Source organism: Trichechus manatus, unplaced genomic scaffold, assembly GCF_000243295.1.
Source record: "Trichechus manatus latirostris isolate Lorelei unplaced genomic scaffold, TriManLat1.0 scaffold00041, whole genome shotgun sequence".
Taxonomy (NCBI): domain Eukaryota; kingdom Metazoa; phylum Chordata; class Mammalia; order Sirenia; family Trichechidae; genus Trichechus; species Trichechus manatus.
This window is the reverse complement of record NW_004443977.1, coordinates 10,216,621-10,236,275: the sequence shown is the minus strand read 5'-3', so window position 1 is coordinate 10,236,275 and position 19,655 is coordinate 10,216,621. Positions and strand designations below refer to the sequence as shown.

General features: G+C 41.7%; 1 protein-coding gene and 1 non-coding gene across 3 annotated transcripts in view; both read left to right on the top strand.

Moving 5' to 3' along the window:
• NHEJ1 (non-homologous end joining factor 1) overlaps window positions 1-19,655 on the top strand; it is a 118,350-nt gene that overhangs the window by 23,580 nt on the left and 75,115 nt on the right. The gene's annotated exons all lie outside the window — the stretch shown is intronic.
• On the top strand, window positions 16,334-16,440 carry LOC111820560 (U6 spliceosomal RNA). Its single transcript, XR_002824091.1, has one exon. It is a non-coding gene; the product is annotated as a U6 spliceosomal RNA (small nuclear RNA).

Below are 19,655 nucleotides of genomic sequence, written 5' to 3'. Positions count from 1 at the left end.
GTAGTTGGAAAATATGGCCTTGGTGATAGAAACGATGCCAGAGATCAAGTGATAGAACTTCGCAAGATCAACGATTTATTCATTGCAAATACCTTTTTTTCAACAACATAAGTGGCAACTATATATGTAGACATTGCCAGATATAATACACAGGAATCAAATCAACTACATCTATGGAGAGATGATGGAAAAGCTCAATATCATTAGTCAGAACAAGGCCAGGGGCTTGCTATGGAACAGACCATCAACTGGTCATATGCAAGTTTAAATCGAAGCTTAAGAAAATTAAAATAAGTCCACAAAAGCCGAAATATAAACTTGAGTATATCTCACCTGAATTTGGAGACCATCTCAAGAACAGATTTGATGCATTGAACACTAATGAATGAAGACCAAATGAGTTGTGGAATAATATCAAGGACATCATACAAGAAGAAAGCAAAAGGTCATTAAAAAGACAGGAAAGAAAGAAAAGACCAAAGTGGATGTCAGAAGAGAGTCTGCAACTTGCTCTTGAACGTAGAGTAGTGTGATCATTAAGGTTGCGTGTCAATTTGGCTGGGCCATGATTCTCAGTGGTTTGGCAATTATGATGTAGTTTGACAGTCATATAATGATGTGATCACCTCATGATGAGATTTGATATAATTTAATCACCTCCATGATAGAATCTGCTGTGAGTAGCTAATCAGTTGAAGGGGAGTTTCCTTGGGGGTGTGGCTTGCATCCAATATAGGTGGACTTTCTGGCAAAGGTCATGGGCTTTTGCTCGCTCTGGATCCTACAGCTGGCTCCTGTTCATCTGACCTCTAGCTCTTGGGACTGGAGCTAGCAGCTTACCTACTGTCTTTCCTGTTGATCTTGGGATTCATTGGTCTTCGCAGCCTGTAAGCCAGAGCCCTGCTGTTTGACTTCCCAAACTTGAGTTTGCCAGCCCCTGCAACTAGAATCAGGAGAATCCTCCAAACTGACCCATGGACATGGGATGTTCCAACCTCTACAACTGCGTGAGCCATTTCCTTTATGTAAATCTCTCTCTATATATATTTATACACTTCACTGGTTTTGCTTCTCTAGAGAACCCAACTTAAGACAAGTAGCTAAAGCGAACAGAGGAATGTTCAAGAGCTGAACAGAAGATTTCAAAGGGCAGCTCGAGAAGACACAGTAAAGTATTATAATGAAATGCGCAAAGACCTGGAGTTAGAAAACCAAAAAGGAAGAACATGCTTGGCATTTCTCAAGCTGAAAGAACTGAAAAAATTCAAGCCTCGAGTTGGAATTTTGAAGAATTCTGTGGGCAAAATATTAAACAATGCAGGAAACATCAAAAGAAGATGGGAGGAATACAAAGAGTCACTGTACCAAAAAGAACTGATTGACATTCAACCATTTCAGGAGGTAGCATATGATCAAGAACTGATGGTATTGAAGGAAGAAGTCCAAGTTGCACTGAAGGCATTGGTGGAAAACGAGGTTCCAGGAATTGACGGAATACCAGTTGAGATCTTTCAACAAACAGATGCAGAGCTGGAGCTGCTCACTCATCTATACCAAGAAATTTGGAAGACAGCTACCTGGCAAACTGACTGGAAGAGATCCATATTTGTGCCCATTCCAAAGAAAGGTGATCCAACTGAATAAGGAAATTATCAAACAATATCATTAATATCACACGCAAGTAAAATTTTGCTGAAGATCGTTCAAAAACAGTTGCAGCAGTACATCAACAGGGAAGTGCCAGAAATTCAGGCCAGACTCAGAAGAGGGCATGAAACAAGGGATATCATTACTGATGTCAGATGGATCTTGGCTGAAAGCAGAGAATACCAGAAAGATGTTTACATGTGTTTTACTGATTATGCAGAGGCATTCGATTGTGTGGATCATAACAAATTATGGATAACATAAGAATGGGAATTCCAGAAGACTTAATTGTGCTCATGAGGAACCTGTACATAGACCAAGAGGCAGTCATTTGAACAGAACAATGGGATACTGCGTAGTTTAAAGTCAGGAAAGGTGTATGTCAGGGTTGTATCCTTTCACTATACTTATTCAGTCTGTACGCTGAGCAAATAATCTGAGAAGCTGGACTATGTAAAGAAGAACGTGGCATTAGGATTGGTGGAAGACTCATTAACAACCTATGATATGCAGATGACACAACCTTCCTTGCTGAAAGTGAAGAGGACTTGAAGCACTTACTGATGAAGATCAAATACTACAGCCTTCAGTATGGATTATACCTCAGCATAAAGGAAACAAAAATTCTCACAACTGGACCAATAAGCAACATCATGATAAAAGGCAAAAATATTGAAGTTGACAAGGATTTCATTTTACTTGGATCCACAATCAATCCCCATGGAAGCAACAGTCAAGAAATCAAATAAATGTATTGCATTGGGCAAATCTGCTGCAAAAGACCTCTTTAAAATGTTGAAAAGCAAAGATGTCACTTTGAGGACTAAGGTGCACCTGACCTAAGCCATGATATTTTCAATCATTTCGTGTGCATGTGAAAGCTGGGCAATAAATAAGGAAGATCGAAGAAGAATTGATGCCTTTGAATTGTGGTGTTGGCAAATAATACTGACTATACCAGGGACTGCCAGAAGAATGAACAAGTCTCTCAATGAGCTGGATTGACACAGTGGCTGCAACAATGGGTTCAAGCATAACAACGATTGTGATGTTGTTTAGGACCGGGCAGTGTTTTGTTCTGTTGTACATAGGGTCACTGTGAGTAGGAACCGACTCAACGGTACCTAACAACAACAACATAGGACACACAAGTGGGAATGGTTAGGAAAGAATTGAAAAAATAGAAAAAAGTTAGAAAAAAGAATTGAAAAGGAGAAATTTAAGCTGGAGAAGGATTGAAATAAAGACCTATAGAAATAGATTTGGGAATCATCTGCAAAGGAATGATGTTTGTAGGTATGCGAATGGATGCATTTTTTTTTGCTGGCAAGAACATAGAGAGAAGAGCAAAGATCCAGTGGTTGATATCTGGGGAACAATTATAATTGGAAGGAGTAGTAGGAGCCGGTAAAGGAAATGTGAGTGAAGTAGGAAGAGAATCAGGATTGAGTAGTAAATTAGAAGCCATGAAAGGGGAACTAACAGTTATAAAGTACGTACTGTGTTTGTGCTGGACACAGTGCTAGGTGCTTTACCTAAGTTATAACTTTTAATCCTTACAACAAACCTGAGGTAGGTGATATTCTCCTCATTTTAAAGATGAAGGAACAGAAGCTCAAGGGCTGAATACTTTGCTTATGATCATTCAGCTGCTTTGCCCATATTTGTCTTGACTCAAATCCCATGCTCTTTCCATTACCAAGGAGGTTGAGCCAAATTGAGGAGAGAGACCAAAGAGAATGGGTGACTGACTGAGGAAAGATCAGGAGGCTCTTTGTAATTGCAGGACTTAAAGAAGGATTGATAAGGCAGTGGAGACAAAGAGTGTAGAACTCTCATCAGAGAGGTTTCACAATGAAAAGGAAATGAGAGATAGCTGGAGCTAGAAATAATAGTAGGTTTAAGTAAAACCCTTTTTAAGATGAGAAGACAACATACGTGTTTGAAGGCAAAGAAGATGCCAGTGGAAAAGGAGAAATTTAAGCTGGTGAAAAGGAAAGTGATACTATGAAAGCAAGTGCCCTATGGAGTTGAGTAAAGTGGATTAGTTCTTCCGGTGGTATTCGTGGATGGCATGAAGGGACGGGTGATAGTGATCCTTTGAAGATTAAAAAAAAAACCAAACCCATTGCCATCGAGTCAGTTCTGGCTCATAGCAACCCTATAGGACAGGGTAGAACTTCCCCATAGAGTTTCCAAGGAGCACCTAGTGGATTCGAACTGCCAACTTTTTGGTTAGCAGCGTAGGACTTAACCAGTACACCACCAGGATTTCCATTTTGAAAACAGATGACTTGATTCCTGCTTATGTTCAGCTTCTTTCTGCAGAAGATGTAACCTTTCCAAGGGCATAAATTCTCCTTAGTGAAAAAAGAGGGTTAGATGATTACGTGATTTATCTGTTGTGACAGAAATAGTGGAATGATCAGAAGTAAAAGTACAAGTTATATTCTGCCTCTCTTCTGAACTCCTTTAACACTTTGTATCTTTCCTGTGTCGCTTGTCATTTTGGCCTTGTATTATAAGAACTTCTATACTTATCTCCCCTGTTAGATTATAAATTCCTTTAAGGGCAGAACTGTGTCTTGCTAGTTTTGTCTCTTCTGGACCTTCCACAGTGCCTTGTAGATAGGAGGTATGCAATAAATGTGTGTTTAATGAGTGATTGAAGCTTAAATATCTTGGCATTCAAGGAGTCTTTTACATGGGCAAATGTTGTCTCTGGTTATAGTAATGAAGAGAGAAAACAAAAGTATCAAACAACGTACCTTTAAACTTACCTGGTTTGTTGGCCTTATAACTTTAATCTTATGCCTAAAGCCTTCTCTTGTATCCTTCATTTATGTGTGATATTTCTTTTGGATAGTGAGCCGTATTGAAATGTGATAGCTCTATATAGACTAAGTCCTGTGGGTTAGCATAGTAGATACCCAGTTTTAGGGCATGAGACTGCAGGAATCATGGGTATCATTGTTTCTCCCATAAGGGAATTGTCACGGGAGAAATTGCCAGGTTTCAAGTAGGATTTTTTTTTTTTTTTCCATTCTGTGTAGGAGATCTTTGGTCTCTTTGTTTTTCTGTTTACAGGTTTAAACTCTATGTGGACAGTACTTATTAAGCACCATTGAAAATATTAAGTATGGTGGAGTCATACTGAAAAGTTTAAGCATAATTTCTGTCCTTGAAAGATGGACTTTTGAGGGAGATTAGACAACTGGCTAATGTATAATTGACATGTATACAAATAATATTTTAAACATATAAAACATGTATGTTATCTGAGAGGAGGAAGTAATAGATTCATCTGAATGGAATTTAAACCAGCCTAGTCTGGGTAAGGTATTTCTGGAAGACGTGATCTTGAGCTAAGAGTTCAGAGGGGTTTTGTGTGGTGAATGGTTACAGAAGGAAAGACACCACTGGGCAATTTATTCATTTATGCAATCTGAGGGGCTCTCCCTAGGTATGGTGGTTTGAGGGACTCTTCAAAATCTGTTTAGCTGCTGTTACTCCTATGCTTGGAGCTCTGGTGGTGCAATGGTTAAGCACTTGAATGCTAACTGAAACACTGGCAGTTTGAACTCACCCAGTGGCTCTGTGGGAGAAAGACCTGGTAATCTGTTCCTGTAAAGATTACAGCCTAGTCTTGGAGGACATCTAGCTTAATTGGCATAACATAGTTTATAAAGGAAATTTTCTGCATCCTACTTTGGTGAGTAGCGTCTGGGGTCTTAAAGCTTTTGAGCAGCCATCTAAGATACTGCACTGGTCCCACTCTCTCTGGAGTACGGGAGAATGAAGAAAACCAAATACACAAAGGAAAGATTAGTCCAAAGGACTAATGGACCACAACTACCACAGCCTTCACCAGACTGAGTCCAGCACAACTAGATGGTACCTGGCTACCACCACCAACTGCCCTGACAGGGATCACAGTACAGTGTCCTGGACAGAGCTGGATAAAAAAGTAGAACAAAATTCTAACTCACAAAAAAAGACCAGACTTAACTGATCGGACAGAGTCTGGAGAAACCTTGAGAGTATGACCCCTGGACACCCTTTTAACTCAGTACTGAAGTCACTCCTGAGTTTCACCCTTCAGCCAAAGATTAGACAGGTACATAAAACAAAACGAGACTAAAGGGGCACACCAGCCCAGGGGCAAGGACAAGAAGGCAGGAGGGGACAGGAAAGCTGGTAATAGGGAACTCAAGGTCAAGAAGGGAGAGTGTTGACATGTGGGGTTGGCAACCAACATCATAAAACAATATGTGTATTAATTGTTTAATGAGAAACTAATTTACTCTTTATACCTTCATCTGAAGCACAATTAAAAAAAGAAGATTACAACTTAGAAAATTCTATGAGTTCTACTCTGTTACCTGGGGTCACTATGAATTGAGATCGACTCCACAGCACCTAACAAAAACAAACTCATATGCTTGAAGCCTAAGCTGTTTTAATGCTGTACATTGCCCCCTTAGAATCTTTTACTCCAAGGAACCCCTTCCATTTTGGTGTGGGTGAAGCTGGGAATGAAGAGGAACTTTGAGAAGGGATGATAATACTGCTTGGTTTAAAGAAGGAATAGTTGTTCATCTTAGCATTTGGTTTTCTGCAACCTCTATCAGCTGGAGGAAGATCACAGTGAAATTGCTGAATTTAGTGGGTTCATAAGGAGGTGTAAGTCTCAAGCAGAGTATACCCCAAATTTGGGGTAACCTCTGAGACTGTGGTAAATAAGAATCAATATAAAGTGGATCAGATTAGCTGTCTACAAAAGTAACCTACCCAATGGTTTATAAATATACTGCTTATGAGACTAGGTTACAAATCTCATCAACGGCCTAGACTAGTACCTCAGTGAAGGAAATTGTAGCATCTCAAATACCTCATATGGAAGACAGAATCATAGAATTTTATGAGCTGGAAGGAACTTTATCAATCTAAGGATATATCAAACTACTTTGTTTTACTTATGAGGGCATTTGGGCCCACAAAGATGAAGGAACTCATATAGATAAACATTTAGTGGTAGAATTTGGCACCAGAACCCAGGGCTCAGAACTTCTAGTCCAGTGTTCTTCCATTGTGTCCCGTTGCCTTGCTCTGTGTTACACAGCTACACTTGGAAATTTATGTAGGCAGTAGGCAAGACTGAGGCCCATTTGTGAGGAGTATAGAGACCAACTTAATTAAAAGATAGGAAAGTAATCCAAGGCTAGGGAACTCTGCCCTAAGTACTGTCTCCTGTCTTACTCCACATCCTTTTCTTCTAACTCTTGGTCTTGTACACTTCTAGACTCATAAGCAGTTTAAGAAAAACAGTTATGTAATTAATTTATGATATTTGAGGAGATATACTAAAAGAGGGGTAGAGTCTATATAGAATTCAAAAAAGGAAGATCCAAAGAGTAACAATTTATTAACTTATCTGGTTCAGTGTCAAAGCAATGATATAGTAGAACAAGAATATATGTCTGGCTTTTTCCACAATGTGTATGAACTGTCCCATAAAGCTACTTGCTATTTTTTGCTTTTTTTCTGTGCATGCAAGTAGAACTCACAGTGTTTATTCAGGTTCCTAGGAAAAAGCAGATGAAGATTCTCCAGTCACTGGAATGACATAGCCCCCAAGTTGTAAACTAATAAATTGGCATTTTAATTTCTAAATTTGTCTCTTGTGAGTTTAGTTATCATTAGTCAATCCTCTAGAGTCTGATGATCTCTAAATGAACTAATGAAAACCTAGTTAGAGGCTCTGGACATTTGGTGACCCCTATAAAGGACAAACTCCCTATGAGGGGAAGTCTGTACTTCACAAGGTCTCTCAATCCATATACCTGTCTGTTTCCACCTCTCAACATTTCTTACTGAAAATACTGAATGCTGGGAGCTCCTCTAACACCATCGCAACAAGTTGCATTTAAAAGCATCACAGATAAGTATCTGGAGAATGTTTTTTGGATTTTGTGCCTTTTATTTGGTGCAATACATAGACAAGACTATACAACCCCTTTCATCAAGTGGAATGTGTATAGTAAGAAATCCTCTCCTCAGTTTTGGGGCTTTGCCCAGTTGGAGAAGCCCTTTGGATGGTGAGTGGGAGGTGTGCAAGTTCCAACTTGGAGGGGGCTGTCTCAGCATTCTCCTAACTCATGGTTTCCCTTTCTTTGACTTCATCCACCAGTGAAAGAGGGAACTTTTGGTGCCCTTTTGCCTCTGTTTATTTTCTCACACTTGTTTTAGGAAATTTAGTGTCAGAGGACATCCCAAAATTTTGTTCCCCTGCTATAGAGAGCCCTAATACCTCAGAGTCTAAGGACTGGTTCCAGCTGTACTGACCTGGTCGAAACCACCTGGGTCGACTGACAGTAATATACAGACCGGTAGCCCCTCTCTTCTGAAACTGCCTCTGAGACCTTCAAGCCTGAATCAAATGACCATTGTACTAGCCTCATATTGGGGCTCAGAACGTCAGTTTTCAGCTTTTCTGTGTATATAAATATAGGTCTCTGTAGATATAAAAAGTGAGAGAGTCTGTAAGTTGCTTTTTTTTTTTTTTCTATACACCTTTTCATGAGGCAAGCTAATGAGATGCATATCATTAAAGGACTGATGTTTTGTGGGACGGAGCCTTTTAAACTAGATGTGCCTGGCTTAGTCATGGCAAATATTTACCAAAAAAAAAAAGGGACATACCATATAAAATTAGAGTTCTGAAAATAGTACTGAGAGAGGGAGAAAGAGAGAAAAAAAGAAAAAAAACCAGGACAGAAAATACAGGCCAGTCTGTTTGGGGAAAAGGGAAAAAGAGATAAAATGAGAGAAACCTCGGCAGTAAAAACAGCATCTTGGTAAACAGACTATAAAAAAAATTGTGACCTGCTTTCTGGCAGCCCTGGCGGCTGTCGAGCTGGTGAAGGTGGCGGAGCTGGCGTCTGTGTGGACACACGGTGCCCGGGGCGCACGGTTCCCCTGGCCGCGCAGGGCGTTAAATTTAGCCACATAATGATGGGCCTGAGGAACAGCCTCTTGTTGACCACACCATAATTACTGCCTCGCTTTATGAATTTTATTTTGCTTATTCTGTTTCCTCCTTCCTTGGCATGAAGGCGGCCTGGAGCGGGGGGAGTCCCGCCCCCACATTCCTCCCCTTACTGGACAAATGAGTCTTCATAGAAATTGGGCTCTTGAACCATCAGGGAAAAGAGTAAGCTCCCTTGATTACAAGGAGAGGGAGGAAAGTTTGCTGGTCCCCAAGGCTCTTGATTTATCATAGTAAATTCGTAAGTGGGACTTGCTAGCCTTACTTCTCAGAGCTCTTGGAGATAATGTCCTGAAAACTTTGGTCTTAGGTGGCATTTTCATGTGAATCTGAGAGGTTGAAATTCTTACTCTGTTTATATCCCCAAGAGGTAGGCTCCCTGGTGTTGCTGGGTTTTTGTGTCTTTGGTCCTAAACTCCCTACCTAGCTCTGTAGAAGTTTAGTTTTGACAACATCCTGCATCATGAAGAGGTGCATTGTTTTATATATGCTAGTCTTGGTGATAAGTGGGTTCTTGAAGCTGAGGATCTAATGTAATCAAGTTACCTTGTTCAGGTAACATAAGAATAGTTGTTCAGAATATTCTGTTGAAACCTCAAATTTTGTTCTTCTTGGGCACTTGAATAGACACTGATCTTGGTTTTAGAGTTAAGACAGTATAGATTGCTAGAACATACCATGGCCTTTGTCAGAATGGTACTCTGAGTCTTAGTTTTACCTAAAATTCTAGGGAAAGGACCAGTACTAGGTTGGGGCAAGAAAGACTGTAGAGAGGGTATTAGAGGAGTTGTATGGACTAGGGACTGGGTCACTGGGGGTGAAGTTCTTGAATGGTGACCCAAGCTGGCAGCTACCTGTGGCCCCAAAGTGGCCCTCCAACTGAGGAAGTGGTGGAAAAGGAAAAGCAAACAGGGATTGTGGTCAGGGTACTGGCTTGTCCCTCATTGGCCAACACTGTCCTGTTTGTGTGTCAGGGGTGGTTGGGCTCCTCCCGAAGCCAGGCAAGAATGTGTCAAGGAGAGGCTTCTTGCAGCTTTTGTTTTCCCAAAACAAAGGAAACTCCTTGCATTGCTGGAAGTCGCGTGCTTGGATGCTGAGTTTGTTACTGCCTGATAACCTGGCCACCAACTCCTGCCCTCCTCTTCACCCCATACAACCAGTGGCTTAGTGGGAGCAGCTTCCTGTTCCTCGTCCTAGGCAGCAGATTCACTCTGTCTTATCCAGAAGGGGGAGAAAAAAGAGGAGAGCTAGTCCTCCTACCTCCAGACCTTTTCTCTTCTCATGGAAACCCTCTTAGAACAGGGCTTTTCAAAGTAATCTGGCACATGGTCTTACTGTGCGTAACTAGCATGCAGTGCATACAAGTTACAAGTTCAACAACCCTCAAACTGTTTTATACCCTGTTCATTGAGATGAGTCCTCCGAACACGTGCTTGAATGTCATGGCAATGTCAGATTGCTGTAAACTTTTTTAAAGACACTCAATTTCTGTACTTATCTCATCATGGAATAGTAGCAAAGAGTTCACTGACCAGCACCTGTTTGCTTATCACACTTTGAATAGCACTGTTCTATAACCTTAAGACCTAGTAAGTTTGAGCTAGTTCCTGTTGGACAAAGAGGTCTTACCCTAAACCTTTTCATCTGGGATGGACAGAAAAGGGAATTTCTAAGGAAATGCCAGGTAGTAACAAGTAATCTGATCTCAGTTGCCAAATCATGTCTGACACTGAGGTGGAAGTTTGGACCAGATGACTGTAAATGCTTCTCCCCACGTGCTAAGATTTTGTGATTCTAAAGTTAAATGGTGAGACCAAGAGAGAGGTAATGACCATGATTTTCCTGTATGGTATTAATTCTAATCTTAACTGCAGCTCTAAGTGACTTGATGAGGGGAAGAAGAAAAAAAAAAAAGGAGTGGATGTTTTCATATAGTTCATTTACTAGTCTGTCATTATTATCTAGGTATGAGGCCTTTGTTATGCAGATTGATCATGTGTTTGGTCAGCATTATCTTAGTCTTCTGTTAAGAGGCCACCAAATTGTTTCTAGAGGTTGAGAGATCTAGGACTAAGGAGAAAAGTAAATATTGGCAGAGTTGGTGGAATTCAAGTTAGAGATAAGAAATGGGCCTTGGATTAGAAATGTGGATTATTGGCAGGGCTACGTGACTTGCCCTAGTTGGAGGGTGGAGGGCTATGTTCAAGCAAGGAGGCTAAAACCCCAGGTCAATAGGACAGCTGGCCGGAGAGGACTTACCATGCAGTCAAAGGTTTTTCTTTGCCAGAGAGAGAGGAATAAGGGGACTGAGAGGGAAAACTGTTTGGAAAGTAAGCCAAGAAGTTAAAGGGCTGGGGAGTCCCATGAGGAAAGGAGTAGCAACCTGCTGGGTTCCACCCTTGCTAAAGGACTGAAGGAAAAGAAGCAGGTCCAGTCTGAACCTCTGCTTCCTTTCTCTTTTTAACACTCTCCTCACTCCAGGGATCTGCAATCAGGAAAAAAACTAGATGAAAGCCACTGATTTAAGTAAACCTGGGCATGTGTCCCTGCTCCAAAAGCTGATTAGTGTCTTTCTGTTGACCTTAGGATGAAGTCCAAACTCCTTAATAAAACCATTAAGTTCCTTCATGATCTGGCCTCTGCTTACCTCTCCAGCTTCATCTCCCAGTCTTCTACTATGTCACACTCATCCCCATCCACACTCCCTACCTTCTGTCCCAAATCTACTCTTCAGTCACGGTGAACTGCTCTTAGTTCCTTTAGTCCAACATGCCCTCTCTTACCTCTAGTCCTTGATACATGCTGTTCCCTCTGGAATAACTCCCATCACCTGGCTAACTCCTGTTCATTGTTTTTTATTTCAGTGAAGATGTCACATCCTTTAGGGAATTTTCCCTGGCCCTCCCACTTCAGCCTTTCTTATGTGCTATTTTATTTGCCCTATCATAGATCATATCCACAGTGTATTGGAATTACTGGTTTTGGTGGCGTAGTGGTGAAGCGTTCGGCTGCTATCCAAAAGGTCGGCAGTTCGAATCCACCAGCCTCGCCTTGGAAACTCTATGGGACAGTTCTGCTCTGTCCTGTAGGGTCCATATGAGTCGGAATTGATTAGACAGCAATGGGTTTTTGGGTTTTTCTTCTAGAAGGTATGTTTCCTGAGGACAGGGATATTATCTGTCTTATTTAACTTGTGTGACCCATTATAAATGTGCAGTAAATTTTTGTGGTACTATATACTCTGCAAAGGACTTTACCTTTATTGCTTAATTTGATTTTCATAACTGCCTGGTGAAATGATCAGGTTTCATTGAGTAATATTTAGTATGCACAAATATTTATATGGAGATAAAAAGAAGACTAAAAATAAAGATCAATTTTATGTAGTTCTTTTTTTTTTTTTAACCTACTAGGGCCACTTCAGGATGAAATTAAGTGACCCTAAGTCCTGCAAGTAATTGCCTTTGAAACCAGAACCGCATCCTGTGATTTTCTAGTGCAGAGCTTTTTTCCACTGTCCCACACCATCTCAGAGGCTCGGTTTTAATGAAATGTATTTGATAAGGAAGAAAACTCAGATCAAAAAACATTCCTGTAGCTCATTTTAAATCTGCACATTCAAACACTGGTTCTGAAATTATAGAAAATGGCCAAGAAATTATAGAAAATTGGAGTATCATCATGTAGAAGGTCAAGGGAAAATGTTAGGACCATGAGACATGGAAATGAGGTAAGACACAGTTGGAGGGGAATCCTCTATTTTGGAGAAGGATCTGAAAAACAATGACATTTGCTGCTGCCAAAGTATTTTCCTTGGGGCTACCCTGAAAACAGAATAGCTAAGTGGGATAAGTACAGAACTGTGGGTTATACATGCTGGCCTGCTTCCAACTCTAGCAATTCCTCAACCACCGAACAAGTAGGGTAGAGGAGCTAGAACCTTTAGAGCTGCCCCTCAGCCCTTTTTATCCTTCACCTCTTGGGAGTTGGAGTGAATTGGTATCACCCAAATCAGTAGAAACCTAGTCTATAGGCAAGGCTGCCCACAAGACCAGGTTCAAATTGTCCCTGTGCCCTGGTCTTTGGAAAGTGAAAAGCATGGCCTGGGCTTGCTCACCAGCCAGGAGCAGTAAATTCTAGCCATACAGAACCCAGACGCTCTTTGTCCAGCTATGTTTTCCCAGTGTCTCCTGGGGAGTGATTCAGGGCCAAGGTGACAGTGGGTTTGGAGCCCAGATGAAAGGATTGCAGGGACCACAAGACAAGATCCCTTGTGTGGTGGCCTGTTGGAAAGAGGAGGGAGTGAGTGTATGTGGAGGTCAGTGACGCAATCCCCCTGGCTCGCTGGGATGGAGGAGGAGAAGGCTCGCGGTGTGTCTCCTTATAAAGCGGCCCTTACCACATGAAGCAGGGGCTAAAGGTGATCCCATTGTGAGTCACCCAGGAAGGGACACCATGTGCCCAGAGCCCAGAAGAGAGGACTTGTGGATTTCCCACTCTTCTATGATTTTATGTGTAATATGGGTTGCTTTTAGTCACTTAGGCTGTGCTGTTTCTCTGTCTTCTAGTCCATTCTTTCCCCTCACTCTTCACTGTCCCTGGTGTAAATGAGCTTTAAATCTATTAATTTGTTCTTGGTTTTCAGTCTTTTTATCTGAAGTTTGGAATCTGTTTATTCCAAAAAGCCCAAACCAGCCTAATTGTGTTTGCCTTTGAGAAGATGGCCTGGTGGCTCTTTGCCAAGCGTGGTCTCTCTTAGATTGTGTTTGCTTTTCTCCTTATCTTCAGCTAAGGCAGGTATCATATCCTGGACTGGAATGAAGGGATTCTAGGAGCCCTCAGATCCAATTGCCCCTCAGTTGAAGGCAGCTCTAGTCTGGCCTTTATTGAGGTCTGGGACTGCAGAGAGCCTGGGGAGTGTCCCTGTAATCAGTCAGCCACCAACCCCACACTGCCTTGTAATAAAGCAGCTCTATATTTGTTCTGCGTATAGTCTCCTCTGTAATAATGCCACAGCCCTCACTGCTCCCTCTCTTTGGGGAGATTTTCTGAGTAATAGAAAATTTAGAAATGTTAAAGAGGATTGTAGACTCAAAATGTTTTTATCTAGGATGTGTCTTAAGTCGGGATGATGCCCAGGCAGCCAGTGCCCTCGGGAAGGAGTGTGTTGTGGTGAGCGTGTTGTGTGTGTGCGACACTGTGGCTGTGAGGACTGTGCATGAGGAGGGGAGGGTGGGAGAAGTGGTGGGTGTGTGTTGTGTGGTTGTAGTAGGTGCGGAGTGCACTGGGCTTGTGGTGGTGGCTAGTGGAGTGTGTGGTTGGGCGGGTAGTGTGAGAGATGTGTGGAAGGGGCCAGGGCAATGGTGGAAAACCCTGTTTTGGGAACTTTCAAAACTGTCAGGTATGTTGGATGGTGAGAGTTAGAAGTTTAGCCTCAGAATAGAACCTTTTAAAACTCACATTCCATTCATTCTTTCAACTGATGCCCCTTTGGTCTGGTCTCAGCCTTTTCAGGCCTAGCTTCCATTTTTCTGACATTTTTTGTTCCTCCTTCCTATTCCTCTCACTTCCTCATCTCTTTTTTTGTTAACCAGGAAAAAGTCAGCGATAGACACTGTTATAGGAGAAGGGGCTAACAGTAAGCCTCCTTGATCTAGGTTAGTGAGAGCCTGCCTGATGCCCCAGGCCTGCAGCTTTGAAGTTTACCTAGTATGGCGAATACTGGGAGTTGTTGTTGCCAGGGCTATTGCTAACAATTCTGATTTTCCCTTTTTCCCCCTCTGTCTCTCTACCTCTGCCCACCCTCATCTCCCAGATTCTATACTTTATTATATGGCACTAGTAAAACTTCCAGTATTTCTTTTTATTAGAGCTACATAATATGGTAATTGTGTGACAGAACACAGCTCCCGTAAGCAGCCCCCACCCTTTTTCTAGGTGTGGCCTCTCACCACCTCAACTTGGGCTAGGCCCACAGGCTTCTCTGTTCCTCTTGAGTGTGTGTGAAGGGGGCTGGGTCAGCTTTTCAGGCAGAGCTAAGGGGTCAAGGCCTTTGAGTAGGACCAGGCTAGAGGAGGAAAGAGGTACTTTTCTAGTTTTAATTGCAGTCTGACCTGGTTTGTAAGTACAGTGTTGTTGATGTTAGTTGCTGTAGAGTCAGTTCCGACTCATGGCGATCCCATGTGTGCAGAGTAGAACTGCACTGTAGGGTTTTCAAAGCTATGACTTTTCGGAAGCAGATCACCAGGCCTGTCTTCCAAGGTGCTTCTGGGCAAATCGCCAACCTTTCCACTAGTAGTCAAGCGCTTTAACTGTTTGCTCCACCCAGAGACTCCCGTGAGTACAGAGAGAATAATTAGCATTATTCCCAACCACTATATGGAGCCACTTAACCTGCTTTTCCTTTTATGCTGTCATGTGGTATCGGAGTAGGTTTTGAACTTAGACCCGGGGCCAGGGGTTCATGCGTTTCTCTGGTCTGCTCTGATTCACAGTACTTCTAGTTTGTTTTTCTTGATAACAGTCATCATTCTTTCTGATGTCTCCTGAGTTTACAGTCTGTAGATGCTAAAAGGAAGAACCTGCACCTTCTATTTCTTGCTATTTCAATCCCAGCACATTTTTCCTCTTAAACCTGAGTCTTTGACTTCTGTGTCAGCTAGTGCCGTAAAGAGCTTGGAGTTAGGAGCTCTACAGTCTGTAGATCTTCCATCACTGTTAATGTGTGATCTGCTAAATGTGTATTTTGTTGCCTAATTGAGTCTTACTATTTGATTCTGGTTTTTGTTCAATATGATCTGACTTTGAACCTTCCCTATCCCTCTGCTGAAACTATTGTACTAGGTCAGTATATCCTTACTAGTTGTTCTCTGAATTGAGTAGGATTTGCTTTCTGCATCCTAATTTATGCATTTCTGCAAAGCTTGAAAATTGAGGATTTCTGCCTGGGTAGTAGCTAATAGGCCCCAGCCCCAGGGACTTGGGGCACAATGCTTAGTCCTTTCCTAACTGCCCTTGTGTCTAGTGTTTGCATAGGGGCCAACCCCAAACCGGGCTCTGCTGTCCTCTCTTTACTCCCCATGGACGTATGGGCATATGCTCTTCCCACTTTTTGGGCCTAGCCAAGGTTAATATTAGACCTTCTAGCTGGGCTCCTGTTCCCGAAAGCCACAGGGTGTTGTTAATATTCATGTGACCGCAGAGGCTCATCAGTATTCATGAGGTATCTGCCGTCTTCCTTCAGGCTCTTAGCTTGGAGAAAACAGGAATGATTAGTTTCTAGAACTTGAAACTAACCCTATTTCCTGGAGTCTTTTGAGGAGGAGGCAAACCTTAAGAGTAAATGTCTAGGCCAACAGCAAAAGGAGTTTTCATGCCAATATCCTAAACTCCTCTGACAACTTCGTGGAGTTGTGCTGGATGGCTGTTATTAATGTTATCATCCTTATCCAGGATTTATTGAATACCACAAGACTTGAGTTCTTGTACTAGGTACTACAGGGAGTAGGAAGCTAGAATTTTTAAGAACTCACTGAGTGCTAGGCATTCAAAGGTGACTGACATGATCCGTGCCCCAAGAAGCATGGAGTCCAGCAAAGGAGACAGATAGATGTACAATTACTTAAAATGCAAGGGAGAGTGCTCGCTTTGGCAGCACATATACTAAATTTGGAACGATACAGAGAAGATTAGCATGGCCCCTGCGCAAGGATAACGCACAAATTTGTGAAGCGTTCCATATTTTTGAACTAGATGGTGCCTGGCTCCCACAATGACTGCCCTGACAGGGAACACAACAGAGAGTCCCTGATGGAGCAGGAGAAAAGAGGAGTGCATAACTTAAATTCTAGTAAAAACTCCAGACTTAATGGTTTGATTGTGTCTGGAGGGACCCTGGAAGACATGGCCCTGGACTCTCTGTTGGCCCAAAACTAAAACCATTCTTGAGGCCAACTCTTCAGACAAAGATTAGACTGGACTATGGGACGTAAAATGATACTCGTGAACAGTGTGCTAAATGGGCAGCTCCTGTCCAGAGGCGAGATGAGAAGGCAGAGAGGGTTAGGAGCTGGTTGAATGGACATTGGAAATCTGGGGTGGAAGGGAAGAGTGTGCTGTCACAGTATAGGGAGAGCAACTAGGGTCACAAAACAATGTATGTATAAATTTTTGTATGAGAGACTAACTTGAATTGTAAACTTTCAGTTAAAGCAGAATATTTCCATATAATTCTGTGCTTAATTTTATTTGTGATTCCCAGCCCCCGTCACATAAAAATAAAGACAACACACCATTAAAAAAAAAAAAATGCAAGGGAGAGTGCTGTCATAGAGATATAACACAGAGTGCTGACCATCAAGTCGATTCTGACTCATAGGGACCCTATAGGACACAGTAGAACTGCCCCATAGGGTTTCCAAGGCTGTAGATCTTTACGGAAGCTGACTGCCACATCTTTCTCCTGCGGAGGGGCTAGTGGGCTCAAACTGCCAACCTTTCAGTTAGCAGCTGAGTGCTTTAACTACTGCACCACTAGGACTCCTCCAAGAAGGCACAAATTCCCTCCAAATGCCCCTCTTGGGCTTCCTGCTTATCAGCCTTGGCAGCCACTCCCTTTGTTAGATGCTTCAGGTATTCTGGTATCTTATTTGCTGGAACTTCTTTCCTTAAAATACCCTTCTACTCCCTAAGTTGGAAAATTTGCCCTTTCTTTCTGAAAAGTTTAACTAGTAAGAGTTCCCAACTGTGATATAGTCTTTGGCATAGTTTGAGTATTTAAAAAGATGAACATAATTCCAGATTGTATAATTAAAAGAATAGCATGAGAGCCTGAGGCCACTCTCCCATTGTATTTGGCAGTAGTTGGGCTCTTAGGATTTTGGTGCTATGTCTGAAAAATGCCTGGGGGCCTCAGTGCCGATAGGAAAATCATGACAATAATGAACAAGGGTGGACATAGAATTAAAAAGAAGAGTTCAAGGAAAATGAAATTATTTAATCCAGAGAGTAGATTGAGTGGTAGCTCAATCTTTTGTATATGAAAAATTAGCACATGTAGGATGGTTAAATAGCTCTTCTGCATTTCACTCAAGATAGTGCATGAAGCGATGAAGTTGAATTGTAGTAATAAGGATGCAGTTGAAGTATGGAGAAGAATTTTTTACTAGAATATGTTATCAGGGGAAACTTTGGAAACTCCTTTCCTAGAATTCTCTAAGATTCTTTCCCTAATAACTGTTGTAGTATAATCCTACTTGGGAACAATTGGAGAGTAAGATTAGGAGAGGGCATGGCTAGCCCTAAGATTATATAGTTCATTCTCCATTTCTCTCAATTTACTATTTCATGCTAGGGCCTATCAGAAGCTTCTCTGTCAAAGATGACAGTACCTTTTATGGACTCCCACATATTTCCTGTGGGGCCATTTGGGAAAATACTTGCATATAATATAAGCTGTCAATCCCAGGCATTGAATAGATAGCTATCCCCTTTCCTCCATATGCTACTACCAAAAAACAAAACAAACCCGTTGCCATCGAGTCAATTCCGACTCATAGTGACCTTATATTCTACTAGAGACCAGTAAATCTTGAGGTCTGAGAAAGCTGACCATGGAAGCTGGCATGCAGTTACTAGGCTGGTCCAGGAATGGGTTTTAGGGAAGAAACTTGGCCATAAGGAATATGAGGAAAGAAAGGTATTAACAATTATTTTCTATACCAATTCATTGCCTCAGTCTCTGTATATCCTTCCTCTTATATTTCTTAATTCTCTTTACAAAGTCTCTTTATATTTCTGTATTTATCTTTGCTGTTCACACAAGGTATTCTTTAAGATGAATGTGAATTTGCTAGACTACTTCAATGGGTCAAATAAATGATGCTAGAGTTCAGGCTTCATAAAAGTAGGAACCTTGTCTATCTTATTTACTACTGTGTCTCCAGCTCATGCCTAGTATATAGTAGGTGCTCAAGAAATATTTATTAAATGAAGGAACAAATATTTACATTTTTGAGATAGACTGGCTTCTCAGTGGGCTTATTAATTATTAGAATTTTTGCCCAGAGTGAGGGAAGACCATAGGAATGGTAGAGCAGTATGAGATATCTGACTTATTGCATGTTGGGTGGCACAGCTTTCATTCTAGTGTTTGATGACAAAAGATCATGCCATCTAGGTGCAAAATTAGAATTCCTACCCAAAACCAAGTAAACCAAAACAGTGTGATGTAGAAATAATTTAAAAATAGATGGAATCTATTATGGAAATGGATTATTGAGTATTCACAGTTCTCAAATGAGTAAGATTCTTGGAGAAGGAACTCCACAGACTAATGCTGTAAGACTGAAAATAACCCAGTGAGAGAGTTCTGCCTCGTTGGAGTTCCTAAGACATTTGTCCCAGGAAACAGGAGAAGGTGAAACACTGGATTTCTCCAATGTGCTCCACAGGAATATTCCCTTTGGTAGAAGTAGTGGGTTTTTTTCGTCTTGAATTCCATTCCTTTAGGGCTTAGATAAATTAAGGAAGGTGAGTTGGAGGTTCATCTCATTCAAGAATCTATTCTACTCAGCTGTCAGGAAAGGACAGCAGGTGGCGCCAAAACATTGTTATACTTCTCATGCTAGCCAAAAAAGAATTGGGATTGGGAGAGGGAGAGATTGTGTTTTGAATTGGAGGTGGGGGAGTAGGGGATTGACTGCCTGGAGGTTGCTCAGGTAAGAAATTCTTGTGAGCTTCGTATCTCCTAGCTCTCCATCACTCAAGATTTGTACCTCCAACATCCTACTTTGGCAAGAAGGTTAAGGGGAAGGGGAAATCTCAGCAAATCAAAGAGTGGAGGAAGAGCTGGTTCACTTTCTGTCTCTGGCATGACTGTGCCTGATTCTGCCAGATACCATGGCTTCTAAGGCTCTTACCTCATTCTGTGAGCCTCTTTTTCCTTTCTGTGAATTTGTTT